The sequence below is a fragment of the Saccopteryx leptura genome, chromosome 1 (assembly GCF_036850995.1).
Source record: "Saccopteryx leptura isolate mSacLep1 chromosome 1, mSacLep1_pri_phased_curated, whole genome shotgun sequence".
NCBI lineage: Eukaryota > Metazoa > Chordata > Mammalia > Chiroptera > Emballonuridae > Saccopteryx > Saccopteryx leptura.
In genome coordinates this window covers 305,833,485-305,845,597 of record NC_089503.1, presented here as the reverse complement: position 1 = coordinate 305,845,597, position 12,113 = coordinate 305,833,485, and the positions used below count along the sequence as shown (strand labels likewise).

General features: G+C 46.9%; 1 protein-coding gene across 2 annotated transcripts in view; it reads left to right on the top strand.

Annotated features, from left to right (window-relative positions):
* SYN3 (synapsin III) overlaps nt 1–12,113 on the top strand; it is a 445,360-nt gene that overhangs the window by 348,484 nt on the left and 84,763 nt on the right. The window lies entirely within an intron of this gene.

The window sequence follows — 12,113 nt, the reverse complement described above, 5'->3', positions numbered from 1 at the left end:
TATTTTTTAAAAAAAAGACACTGTCACTGCAGCTGTGATAGATCAGATCTCGCTGAATTAAATCAAAAGTTATGAAAGATTTGCAGGATAAAAACCAGGCAGCATTCAATCATTAGAGTTTGAAGTCTATTCCTGCACAGGAAAATAAGTATAGAAGCATTCTGTATATAATAAATATGACAGCTCAATCCATTATATCAGTTTAATTTTTAAAATAATTTCAAAGCAGCCATGGCCGGTTGGCTCAGTGGGAATGTCAGCCAGCATATGAATGTCCTGGGTTCAATTCCCAGTCAGGGCACACAGGAGAACCAACCATCTGTTTCTCCACCCCTGCCTCTCCCTTCTCTCTCTCTCTCTCTCTCTCTCTCTCTCTCTCTCTCCCTCCCTCCCTCTTCTTCTCCTATAGCCATGGCTCAATTGGTTTAAGTGAGTGGCCCTGATATTGAGGATGGCTCCATGGCCTCCACCTCAAGTGCTAAAAATATCAGCCCCAGGTGGCAGAGCATCCCCCATAGGGGGCTTGCCAGGTGAATCCCGGACAGGGTGCATATGGGAGTCTGTCTCTTTGCCTTCCCTCCTCTCACTTAATAAAAAATAAAAAAGTATTAAAGTAATTTCAAAGCAGATTTTACAACACATAGTACAAAAAGGAAAGCTCTAAAAAAAGTAAAAACAATGTCCATAAACTGTATGAGATGGCTATTTGGGTTTGGGGGGAATGATTTTAAGTGCATATTGGTTCAGATCACCCCCAGAGAATTTCTGGATAGGATCCAGCTCTATGTAGCACATATTTGATATACAAACTTCAAGATAACCTTAATTGCTGGTGTGCCCATTCCCACTTACAGATGATGCAGTGGAGACCCTGAGAGGTTAAGAAACTTGCCCGAGGGTACCCCAATAGGGAGTGACACCAAGAGTATTTAAACTCAAGACTGTCGGCTTCAAAGCCTGCATTCGCTCTTCCTCCTTATTCTATGGCATTCCACAAATAGAGATTCTCTGAATCAGAGGAAATACTTCCCTTTGTTTATAGCTCCAAAGAAGGAGTATTTTTTTCCTATGCAACACCAACAAGAGTATTGCTATTATTATTTAGCTATTTTCTGACGTCACTAAGAAGAGGAACACTAATTTCCCACAGTGGGACCATCTGACTTGTAAAGGGGGGCTTTTCTCCATCTAGAAATGGAGCTGGAACAAGACTGGGCATAAAGGAATATTGCAATGGAAAACCAAGGGTTTTGGAATCCATGGCTGTATATGTCCATGAGATTCAAGGTGGTCTTTGGCACTTTGGGTCATTCAGACCCTCCCAGAAACACCATTTCACTGAGGATGTTGTCTGACTTGTGATAGGGCACCCAGGAGAATCTCATGGGAGATGGGCTGGCAGCCTGAACCTGTCTGAGCCATAAACATCACACGGACAAGAACTAGAAAAGCATATTTGCAGACAAATATTGCCATTTTATTGGTTTGTTTATCTTTGACTATTCTGTTTCCCAAGGAAACAGGAAATGTAAGAGAAAAGAATGTTTGTATTTTGGTAGGGCGGGTTATAGTTTGATTTATCTAAATATGCTACCAGTATTTTCCCAAGAAACACTAAAAGTAAGCAGAGGTGATGCAGTGGGTTCGGAGGTGGGACTCTAAGGGCAGAGACATCAGATTTGGCTGAGACCACAGACCGCATTTGCAAATGTCTCCTGGGCCCCTCCTGTGTGCCAAACCTGGTGTAGGGCAGACACACGAATGGAGAAGGCTGGTGGGATCTCGATCTTGGGCACCTGGTGAGTGGTGAGACCATTGACTGAGATCGGGACACAGGAAGAGGAGAAAGCATTTTTGATGGGAGTTCATGAAGTCACTTGGAAATGTTGAGTTTCAGGTGATGGCAGGACCACCTGGGGACCAAGTTCAGGGGGCAGGTATGTAATTCATGAGAGGCCTGAAGGTTCAATGATGACCAGTGGACACAGCACGCACAGTCTTGTGAGGAGGTCACACATTTGTCCGGCAATCGCACATTTATAACATAAGTTTTTTTTGTGTTTTTTTTTTGTTTGTTTGTTTTTGTTGTTTTTTTTTCATTTTTCTGAAGCTGGAAACAGGGAGAGACAGTCAGACAGACTCCCGCATGCGCCCGACCGGGATCCACCCGGCATGCCCACCAGGGGCGGTGCTCTGCCCCCCAGGGGGGGATGCTTGCCCATCCTGGGCGTCGCCATATTGCGACCAGAGCCACTCTAGCGCCTGAGGCAGAGGCCACAGAGCCATGCCCAGCGCCCGGGCCATCTTTGCTCCAATGGAGCCTTGGCTGCGGGAGGGGAAGAGAGAGACAGAGAGGAAAGCGCGGCGGAGGGGTGGAGAAGCAAATGGGCGCTTCTCCTATGTGCCCTGGCCGGGAATCGAACCCGGGTCCTCCGCACGCTAGGCCGACAACATAAGTTTTTAAATGGCAGCCATGCTAAGAAGGAGAAAGAGGCGAGCAGGCATGACCTAGGCTGGGAGGTGAGAGCCAGGTTCTTGGGGAAGTGACGCGGGAGCTGCTATCTGAAGCCAGGGTAGGAGAAGCAGGACAGCATTCCAGGCACCGAGGACAGGCTGGTATCCCAAAGGCCTTGTAGCCAGAGAGAACAGAGCTAGCATCAGGGCCAGAAAGCAAGCCATACACCGGGGACAGAGAGGCTGACGGGGAGCCATAGGTGGGATGGGGCTGGGGAAGAAGGCAGAGACCGATCACACGGAGCCCTGTGAGCTGTGGGGAGGGAGTCTCTCCCGACATTGTTTTCTCTGTATACGTTTCAGTCATCTAGGTGGTATTTATAGGTTTGACACAACATGAAAGGATTGGAAAGGACTGTCAAAGGTCATCTTGTCCTTCCCTTCAGGGGTGTCCTTATGTGCAATGCTTAAATTCCAAGAAGACTCTGTCAGATGCTGCATACCAAAGTTAAGGTTTGTCAAGCGGCTGTCGGGAAGTCTCTGTTCTCTCTTTTGAATGAATCTTTTTAAATGCCTATAACAAGCCCCATCACCCGGCTGCCCCATTTCTGTCAAAGGCATCATCCCACTTCCTGCTTACCACCTGGGCATCGGGCTTCCTTCCCCAAATCTCTCCCCTTCCTACATCCAAGAAGAGGCTGCGTCTTGTTGATCGGCCTTTGACTTCCCCTACCCACGCTGGTCACCATTTCCCTGAGATTGAGGCAATAGCAACCAGTATGGGTTGCCACCTTATTACGTGCCAGGCCTTAGACATACTCTAACTCAATTTAAGTCTCTCCAATTTAAGCAGTGACCAGTTAGTAACTAACATTTATTATAATGTCGATTTCTCAAGTGACCTTCACTGGTAGGAAATTGAGCCACAGAGCGGTCAATGGCCAGTCCAATTGTTCATAACCATCGGTGTTGGAACTGGATGTGAACTCTGGGAGTCCTTTTGGCTCCAGAGCTCATAATGCTCCCCTGAGCTGTGAACTACTTGGCTATTACTGTAACCCATCCAGCCCCAATGAGTCTGCTGGCCTCCACCCACCTATTTGAATGGAATGAAATAAGTGGACACCGTCCTGAGCACGTGGGAAGCACATGGCAGTGGTGAGCATGATCATACAGAAGCAGAAGAGTGGGCTTGCTGGCAGGGTGGTGGGCTCTGGGCGGTGGCTCTGGCCAAATCCTAGCTCCTCCACTCTCTTGCAGAGTGATCCTAGGCAAGACACTTTACCTCTCTTGGCCTTTATGTCCTTGTATGTAGACATAAGTGGGGATAAAAATAGGAGCTACCTCATAGAAGTGTCAAGAGATTTAAACGAGGCACTATATATATGTAAAGTGTTTAGCGCTGAGCCTGGTACAATGTAAATGCTCCAAAAGTCAGGGCTGCTGTTACCACAGCATCCAGAAGAGTCTCCCTAAACCCTGTTTGCATGCATCTACCCTCTGCATTCATCTCTTCAATGGCTGCCCAATACCCACAGAATATAGCCCATAATCTTACTTGGCATAGGGGCCCTCCAAGCTTGGAACCATATTTCCACCTGAATGCCTACTGATCACCCAATAAGCCTTCCACTTAAACCAACTTTAACAATTCCTTGTCCCTAAATTCTTTCTGGTTCTTTCTGTCTGCACAAGACATGTCTCCCTGTCATGGGAGGCCAGGTCTAACACCCATCCAACAAATTTACTGCTTACATGGTGCCTACAGTATGCTGGGCCTGGGTGGCCTGCAGATACAATGGTAAACTAAACCAGCAGAACACATGGTTTTGTCAGAGCACCTGCAGTGGAATGGAGAGATGAACACAAAGGAAAAATATATGTAATTACAAATGGTGGCTAGTGCTAGGAAGGGTATGATAGAGAAGGTAACAGGAAGAACCTGCTTTATTTGTTTATTAAAGTTATTTGGGTGATATTGGTTAAGAAGATTATATAAGTTTCAAGTAGGAAGTATTTTAGACCAGTGGCTAGGGAAGCACTCTCTGTGGACAGGGCATTTCAACTGAGACCTCACTATGAGAAAGGATTGACCTGGAAAGTGTTATGAAGAGTCTTTCAGAGAATGTGAGCAGCATGTGCAAAGGCCCTGTGGCTGGAGGAAGTGTGGCTTATTCCGTAAAGAACTGAAAGGCCTCAAGGGTTGAAACAGCACTGGTAGGCAGAAGTTGGGATGGGGAGAGGGGAGGAACACAAGACGAAACAGGGAGGTTGGCAAGAACTAATCAGGCAGAATCTTGCAGGCATGGAACACAGGCCAGCTCCTCCTACAAATCTTCTCAGTTTCTTCCCAATTTCTTTGGTCCTTGATTTCCTCCTCCAGCCTCTTTCAGGCCTTGCCTTCTCTAGCAATTAGCCAGGACCAGACACTGTTCATATTTAAATCTCTAGAAAGTCTTGAATGTCAAGGAAATGGCCTCCTTCATTGGAAAGCGGCACCAAACCACTCAGGTCCCAGCTCTCCAACCCTATGGCTTGGAGATAAGGGTGATACCATGCTGGTCTGGGCTCATACTGGACTGACTCCAACCCCCCAGGAGAACACCCAGAATGAGCACTAGGCCATCCCCAATTATTTTGATCTCTTGAGAGCCTTGCAAGGAGCCCTTATCGGAGTGGGGATCTCTGGTTTCAAAAATTGATCTGCCCCTCTCATGCCATTGGGCAGCACTGAACTCGGGAGCAGCCAGCGGCATGTGAGTGGGGACAGGAACCTGTGAGAAACTGGTGCAGGGCTCGCCCTCCCCAGGGGAACCAATAAAGCTATTGTTGGGAAGGGAAGAGAGAAAATAGCCGACAAGATGTTTTTTGTTCTCTGTGACCTGTGTTCGGGAAGGGGCTGGTACGCTGCAAATGGGGAGGGCCCTTGAAACCCATTTGATTAGCTTGGGAAGGGAAATGGGGAGAAGACAGGGGTGCCAGTGGAGAAGCTCCATCGTTCCTTAACTGTCTGACCTGATCTTGTGACTCCTGATTACACGGAGCACGGGAAGCATGCTAACATACTATATAAAGTACCTAGAACTATGCCTGGCTCTTACAAGCCGCTCAGTAAATGTAGCTGTTATTGGCCTGGGAGGTGATGCGGTAACTGGACTCCCCGAGGGTACAGTCATACCTGGCGTCCCCTTTCCTTTCTTGAGTTCTAACAACTGACTTTAGTGACCTATCAGAACATCTCCAAGTTCTGCAGATTCTCCCTTTGAAAAGCTCTTGAGACCTGGCCTCCATGAATTAAGACATTAGTTTATAGGGATATGGGTACAGATATGTAGTGCTTGTGGTGGCAGAGAGAGAGAGAGAGAACCACACAAATGTCCCTCAATAGAAAATCGGCTGAAGAATTGCAGCACCTGTGTCCTGTGGATGTTGTGAAGCTACTAAAACTATTGGGTTCAGAGTGTAGGTACTGCACTGATGTAGGAGAGGGGGAGCCCTGCTGAGTTATTTAGTGAAAAGAGCCAGTTTTGAAAACACAAATACCCACTTCGACAATGTTTGCAGAGACTGAGCACAATGAGTGATGAGCAGGAATACACCCCAGACACACCAGGCAGGTGAGATCAGTTTACCTGGCTGGGAAGTGGTGAGAAATATAAGGGGGAGAAAAATGGACTCTGGCAAATTTAGGGGAAAAAAATGAATGAGTAATGTTAAATGAGAACATAGGTGTAAAATTTTTCTTTCTTTTTTTTTTTTTTTTTTTTTTGTGTGTGTGTGTGTGTGTTTTTCCGAAGCTGGAAACGGGGAGAGACAGTCAGACAAACTCCCGCATGCGCCTGACCGGGATCCACCCGGCACACCCACCAGGGGCCATGCTCCGCCCACCAGGGGGTGATGCTCTGCCCCTCCGGGGCGTCGCTCTGTCGTGACCAGAGCCACTCTAGCGCCTGGGGCAGAGGCCAAGGAGCCATCCCCAGCGCCCGGGCCATCTCTGCTCCAATGGAGCCTCAGCTGCGGGAGGGGAAGAGAGAGACAGAGAGGAAGGAGAAGGGGAGGGGTGGAGAAGCAGATGGGCGCTTCTCCTGTGTGCCCTGGCCGGGAATCGAACCCGGGACTTCCGCACTCCAGGCCGACGGTCTACCACTGAGCCAACCGGCCAGGGCCTAGGTGTAAAATTTTATGCCTAAGATGACTACAGAATATCCCATTTTGTAATTGGCCACATAAATAAGGTTTATAAAGTAATGTGGATCAATGCGCCGAGTTGATTAGATGATGCAGTTGTGGGCAGTCCTCATCTGGAATTTCTATGGTCATTTGAAAAGTCTTTCAATTTTTTTAAGTTTCCCTTAAGAAAAGAAACAAAAAAAAACCCTTGGGAGCTTCCCTGCTCTCTGTCCCTCCCAACCCAGGCCCAAGCAGTGACACTTCATGTTGGTTTAATCAGCTCCACACTGGTCTCTGGCTCTTCTGTCTCTCCTGATATAACTCATCTTGCAGCTGGCAGGTCGCATTCCTATGTCCCCCTGGGTCATCGAAGCCACATACACTCTTCCCTTGAGCTTTGAAGACCCCCAGTCACCTGGCCCCAAATTGCCACCTCCTTCTCCTCAACACCAACCCAGAGCTTTGCCAGATGGTTCCAAAAAGAATGCTACTCTCGATGAATCAACATAATAAAGGAAATGGCAGAGGAAATTTTCGCCTACTCTCAGAAAAATACATTGCTTCAGACAAATTTTCAAACTGCTTGCTTTGAAATATCTTACTGTAAATTCTCAGAATTTTCTGGATTGACTTTCTGTGTTCTGTCAACCCAAATAACAATTTCTACTCCCCCCACTTCTGACAATCATGCACCTCTTGGGTTTTATTTAAGAATGCTGGAGAAGGGCACTCAGTGCAAATATATGTTATTTAGCAATCATGTCCAAAATGGATTTATTGCAGATAAACTCATATTAAGTGTCATCAGATGAATCCTTCCTGTGAGTCTTTGCTCATTAGAGCCCATGAAGACTCTAAACACCCACCGTGGGAAAACACAGTACTCTGCCTCATTCACCCCCTCGAGGAATGCTGAGCCCCTGTAGCCACCCACTCATCCTCTAGCATCTTTCCCAGGACCTGCCTTCCCTGTGGAGACTTGCTCATCACTCCACCCACTCCAGCTTACCAGCTGTGGGGCCCTGTGTGCCCTTGCATTGTATAGCCCATCTCTGCAGGTCAAGGAATCGTGTCTCAATCTTCTGTGTGTCGTGCCCAGCACACAACACAGAGCCAGCCACACAGTTCTCCCTCCAGGAGCATCCCCTGAATTGATTTCCTATTTGATTGATCGTTGTGATCAGGGGAAAGCATGTACTGCACCCCAGGTATTCATGTGGTCCCCAGACGAGAGTGCCTTCGCAGAGAGAGTACCTGATGGAGAGTCAAAACACACGACCTTGGCTTCTGGTTCTGCTAACATGTGGCATGAACACAATCACTTCACTCTTTGAGCTTCTGTTTCTAGGAAGACATGTGAATTACCGTATTTTTTGCTCCTTTAGACGTACCTGACCATAAGACACACCTAGGGTTTTAAGGAAGAAAATAAGAAAAAAATCTTCTGAACCAAATGCTGTGTTAAAATATTTAATAAGCCCTGGCCGGTTGGCTCAGTGGTGGAGCGTCGACCTGGCGTGCAGAGGTCCAGGGTTCGATTCCCGGCCAGGGCACACAGGAGAAGCGCCCATCTGCTTCTCCACCCCTCCCCCTCTCCTTCCTCTCTGTCTCTCTCTTCCCCTCCCGCAGCGAGGCTCCATTGGAGCAAGGATGGCCCGGGCGCTGGGGGTGGCTCCTTGGCCTCTGCCCCAGGCGCTAGAGTGGCTCTGGTCGCAGCGGTGCAACGCCCCGGAGGGGCAGAGCATCGCCCCCTGGTGGGCAGAGCGTTGCCCCTTGGTGGGTGTGCCGGGTGGATCCCGGTCCGGCGCATGCGGGAGTTTGTCTGACTGTCTCCCCATTTCCAGCTTCAGAAAAAAAAATACAAAAAAAATAAAATAAAATATTTAATAAAATACCATATTTTTTGCTTCATAAGACACACGGGCATATCCCCCTCCACTTTTAGGGGGGGAAAAGTGTGTCTTATAGAGCAAAAAATACAGTAGTTTCCAATGGTTGCTCTAACAAATTTAGCGACTTCAAAGAACATCCCTTTATTAGCTCACAGTTGTGTAGATCTGAAGTCCAGGATAGCGGGTCCTCTGCAGAGGGCCTCATGAACGCTAGGTGCCAGCACCCTGCCTTCTCCTCTGGAGCTTGAGATTCTCCTCCAGGCTCATTCTCTGTATTGATGGAATTCAGTACTTCGCGGCCAGAGGTCTGAGGTCGCCATTTCCTTGTTGGCTCTCAGCCAGGGGCTGCCTCCCACTCCTGGAGGCTGCCCACATTCCTTCTCCCATGGCCGCCTCCATCTCATAGCAGGAGTGGTGTGTTGAGTCTTCCTCATTCTTCGAATTTCTCTGTCTTCCTCTTCTGCTACCAGCCTGAGAAAGCTCTCTCCTTCTAAAGGCTCGTGTGATTTGATTATGCCCTTCCAACACAATCACCTTATTTTAAGGTAATCTGTGCCATAAAACAGAACGATCATTATGTGATGTACAACAATCTCAGCACATCCACAGGCTCCAGGGCTTCTGTGCGACATCTTGGGGAGCATTCCTAGAAATTCTACCTGCCACAACATGGCACTGTGGAGACTAGGCAACATTCCTGCTAAGGTTCCTTCAGATTAAAATTGCCAGCTTTTAACCACTTTTGGTATAATCCCCCAGATTTCCCTTTGTTGGACCTCAGTTCTCTTCGTCCCATACCACCAGATGCTGCCAGACCGGAGACTCTGCTCTCCTTCCTCCATCATCCCGCCTCCCTTCATCTCCTCCTCACCCTACAAAGTTAGAGTTAGCGCCTTCCTTCACTCAGTTCCACTCTGCACTTTGTGTTTGAACCTCCACATGGTAGTAAGCAGCTTCCTTAGTTTGTTTCTTCTCCCCTCGGCAATCCTGAGTTGGGTACTATTATCCCCACTTTGCAGATTAAAGAACTAAGGTTTAGAGAGGTTAAATATCTAGCCCAAGATTAAACAGAGAGTAAGCTTAACCCCAACCCCCATGTTCTTTCCAGTACCCGTTAGTGTGTGGGGAAACAATCGGGCTGGGAGGGGTGGCGGGGAGGAAAGAACAGACTCATATTCCTTCACATCAAACTCCACCTTAAAATGAGAAGGAGATGAAGCTCTACTGGTGACCAGTGGACTGCTGGAGTCTAGGGTCTGTGAGTGGATGGCTGTGTGTGGCGATTCTGCCTGGGAACAAAAGCCACTTGGTACAAATGTATCCTTTCATTCCACTTCAGATCCCCTGGGTTGGTAAATCCTAAGACTTTCAATCTCACATGTTGGGAGCTCTTTCCCTAATTATGAGAGCATTAAGTCAGTACAACCACTTTGGAAAGCAATTTGGCAAGATCTAGCAAAACTGAGATGAGCATTGCCCCAATTCAGCAATTCTGCTCCTGCACATGTACCCTGGAGAAGCTCCCCAACATGGGCATAGAAAAGTATGTTTAAGAGTATTTGTACTAGTATTATTTATAATTGCACAAGTAGAAGTGACCTAAATGTTCGTCAGCAGGAAATGGACACATAGTAATGTGTTCCTAACATGGAATCCTATGCAGCAGTTGAAAATGAATCAGAGTTGGCCCTGGCCAGTTGACTCAGCAGTAGAGTGTCAGCCCAGCATGTGGAAGTTCCGAGTTCGATACCCGACCAGGGCACACAGGAAAAGCGCCCATCTGATTCTCCACCCTTCCCTCTCTCCTTCCTCTCTGTCTCTCTCTTCCCCTCCCGTGGCCAAGGCCCCATTGGCTCAAAGTTGCCCCGGCACTGAGGATGGCTCCATGGCCTCCACCTCAGGCGCTAGAATAGCTCCAGTTGCAGTGGAGCAATGCCCCAGAGGGGCCGAGCATCACCCCCTGGTAGGCATGCCAGGTGTATTCTGGTCGGACGCATGCAGAAGTCTGTCTGCCATCCCCCACTTCTCACTTCGGAAAAATACAAACAAGCAAAAAAAATGAATCAGAATTATATATATCAACATACATGAATCTCACAAACATAATGTACCCAAAAAGGGTGTACAATAATAGATTCTTTTGACACCGCTTACATAAAGTTTGAAAATATGTAGTATATATTGCTTGGGAGTCACCCATAATATATAGTTAAATATGAACACATGCAAATGAATAATAAACACAGAATTCAAATAATGGATACCTCTGGGATAAGAGAATAGGGAATGTGAGAAAAAAAAGAAGCATATCCAGGGCTTCAACTATTTAGGCAATGGTTTATTTCTTAAGTGATATCCACAATATTGCTCTTTAAGTCTTTATTTGATGTGAAATATGTCCTAATAGCTATTAAACTGACAAATCATTACCAGCAGGAACATGTTACCACATAACATTAACTGGAAAGAACATAAAATTGAATATGCACAGTACTCCTAATTTTGTAAGAACAGAAAAATCAGAAGAGAACATATAAATTTCTTTAAAAAGAAGAATACTATTGGAGTGCAGGAGGCCTGAGTAAGGGAGGTGAAGAGATAGAGAAAAAATAAAATAAAAAAAAACCCACCTCATGGACACGGACAACAGTGTTGTGATAGGTAGGGAAGGGGGAGGTGGGGGACGGTGTAGGGGCCAAATGGTGATGGACGGAGACTTGACTTGGTGGGTGTACACACCTGGTGTACAGGTGATGTGTTGTAGAATTGGGCACCTGAAACCTGAGTGATTATGTTAACTAGTGTCACCCCAATAAAAAAAAGAATACCAGCAGCTAATACACAAAAACTGTTAAAGGTCTGAAGGTGATTTGTATCCTCTTTATATATAACTACATAGCACTTTATTATATTTTCCAAACTGTTTATAGTGTGTACATATTGCTTCTGGAATCAAATTTAAATTTTGACCTTTTTTTTTAAGACGCACTTATTAATTCTAGACACCAGGAAATGGTGTATTTTAGCCTGAATAAGGGGGAAGTTTTCTATTCAGCAGCTGCTGCAGGAAGATCTGAGACCTAAGAGAAAACCTCAAAGCTAACAGACCCAAGTTTAAGTCCAGCTTCACCCCTTCCTAGCAGCTGCTTTGAGTCTTAATATTCCCGTCTGTGAAATGAATAGAAATACCTTCTCTATGAGACTATAAACTTCAGGTGATGAGCATGTGTTACTATACACAGATGCTGTATCACAGAATTGTACGCTTGAAACTTATATATCCTTATTAACCAATGTCATCCCAATATGTTAACTAAAAAGTATCTTTCCTGCTTGCCTCATGGGGCCATTGCAGGGGTAATGAGGGTGATGGGGGTAATGAGTGATGAGGACCATAGATGTGAGGTCACATAGATGTGGCCCATCGCGGACCCTTCCTTAGCGGTCACAGCAGCCTCTCCATGTCAGACTAGGTATCGGTCTTGCTCAGAGGGCTGACTGAAGCACAGATTCCGTGTCAAGTGCTCTTCCCAGACCAGGCAGTGTTTTGGAAGCTGGAGATGCAACAGGGAGCCAACCAGGCCAGGCTACTGCCCT